The sequence below is a fragment of the Teleopsis dalmanni genome, chromosome 1 (genome assembly GCF_002237135.1).
Source record: "Teleopsis dalmanni isolate 2A chromosome 1, ASM223713v2, whole genome shotgun sequence".
In the NCBI taxonomy this organism is placed as follows: domain Eukaryota; kingdom Metazoa; phylum Arthropoda; class Insecta; order Diptera; family Diopsidae; genus Teleopsis; species Teleopsis dalmanni.
In genome coordinates, this window is record NC_051846.1 from 164,357,154 (window position 1) to 164,359,744 (window position 2,591).

Consider the following 2,591-nt stretch of genomic DNA (forward strand, 5'->3'; position numbering starts at 1 on the left):
CGAAGTTTTTTCGAAAATGGAAAAAAATGAATTTCGTTTGCTAATTAAGCTACTACCCCATTCAGCATATTCTCCAGATTTACCCTGCGACTATTTTCTGTTTCCAAACCTAAAGAAATGGAGAAATTCACTTTTTTCCATTTTCGTAAAAATTCACGAGATTGTCTGCTTTGAACGGCTATCAAACCAACTGAACGACGTAGCTTGTTCAAAATTAGAAAGTTACCCATTAGTAGATTACAACTGATGGCAGCACTGTTGCATTTGGAGTAACAGCGCGGGAAATTCAATAAGTCACTGACTTATCAAACCCCCGTCGTATGTCGACTTAGCTTAGGTCTTAATATATCGGACTAAAACCTCAAAATTAAATTGAGGTGCCTTGAAAATTGATAACTCCCCATTAACGCTGCTCGGATGTAAGTCCCTACATAAGGATATGCCAAAAATTACTTAATAAAAAGGTGACTTTGATTGACAGATTAATTATCAGTTATTTGGGTGCCTTTACACTGAAAAAAAATACCTGAATAAGATCCCGTATAAATTATCTTACGATATCTTAATTAAAATAAAAGTATGTTTACATTAATTTACTGTCTTTATAATGATGAAATACTTATTTAATTTTTTTAATTAATATTGAACATTTATCCCCAATCATTAAGGAGAAAGTAAATCGTCTAAGATAAATGAAGCACTTAACTTAAACTTGTTCGTATCTAAAACTGTTTGACAATAAACTTCATTTTATTTTCCATTTGTCATTTTAGTGCACCAACAAAATTGAACTTTTCAGATAAATTTCCGAAAAGTAATCAATCAATTGATGATAAAATCTTAATTGTTGCGATTCATACTACTTCCACTGACGAAATGCGAAATTGTGTGGGTCGCATTAATTGTTCCTTGAAATTTTTTTATTTTTGCGAAATGAGAAATGAGAAAAAAAATACAAATTTACTAGCAGAAAAATAAAAAAATCCATAAAAAAGCATTAAAGTTAACAATTCACTTAAAGAGGAATTTACTCAAGCAAAAGAATAGAAAATCCTGAACTATTAAATTGCATACTAAAGCAGAATTAATTACTTTAGCTCACATACCATATATTTGTCCGAAATGGAAGAGTAGTGACTGCAGATACTAATTTGCATTTATGCTAGTACGACGCGAGAAAGCCGAGAGTCCATTGAAACTAGCACTAAAAATTTAATTTCGAATTCTAATTTCATTGTATTTTTAACTAATTTAAGTAAATTCATTGCCATTTGCGAGGACTCCAAACCAGCACACAAACGTTGGCATGTGAATGCGATATTCAGAGACTGCAGCTCCATAAAAACTAATGTATGTCTTCTGGCATGTAGCACATATGCTGCGGCGGCAATGTGGAAATGTGTTTAGAATCACACTTAAGGACGCACGCATGCAGACTCAGAATCGACGAACTCGGCGAACTCAGCGAACTCAGCGAACTCAGCGAACTCTCTGTACTTGGCAACTCGTCCTTTCATTAAACAACTTGAAACGGATTTAATTAGTCTTCCACTTTTTTACTTTTTTTTCATTTTTTCATTTCTAATTACGCGTTTGTAGCGCAAGTCCTTAAACAACAATGTTCCTGCTTATGGAATAAAACGTAGCCTAGATATTCTCATTTATGATTCCATTGGCATGCATAATTCCACTTGTTGTCTATCCACGTTGTCTTCAGCCAGTGCGCAAACTGCAGTTCAACATTTGTGCTATTTTGTGGTGGCATTGAATGGGCCAAGAATTAATTTTATGCTTGCTTAATTTGTGTTAATGCGAGTAAGTGAAAGTGATTAATAATTTCAATTTCACATAACGAATTGTAGAATTCTTGAAATTTAGAATTTCATTAGTTGAAGATTGTTTTTACTAGTAACCACTAACATAAAATTTTGTTTTTATACTCGTTCTGTGAGTGCGATTGTTATGTTTTGCGAATCGAAAAGTTTTCTTTTGCTATTGAGTTTAGAAAGTTATTCAAAACTACCTTCTGCTCAAAAAGTATCCGGATTTTGTTGTTTGTTAACCACTCTTTAAGTAATAGACCTTTCTCAAAGGGTATTGGTACACCCTTTCTTGACATATGGTACAAATTTGAGCGCCATCTGTCAATTAGTTTGTTTACAGCAGCTGTTAATATGAAACTACCTCAAGTGCATTTAGCGATTTTTACTATGGAAAATTCTTGTTGTACGCGGTTTTTTGACCAAACCCGAAACTCAAATTGCCCCTTCGTGGTAAGCGTTTTGAGTCGATTGAATCGGAAAAAAAGAGTTCGCTGAAGGAACTAAAAGCCATACCTGCACGGGCCTACGAAAAGTGTATGGAAGATTTGGTTAAGCGTTGGCATATGTGTATCGCTTCAGAAGGAGCATATTTTGAAGGAGATAAAATAAATTTGGAATAAAATTTAAATTTGTGTGTTATATTTACAAAATCCGAGTAGTTTTTGAGCAGAAGGTATTTTATATAAATATTTATTTATGGTTATAAAATACTAAGGGTCAATTTCACAGTGGTAACTTAAGTCTCAAAACTGATGTAAGTCATGCTTA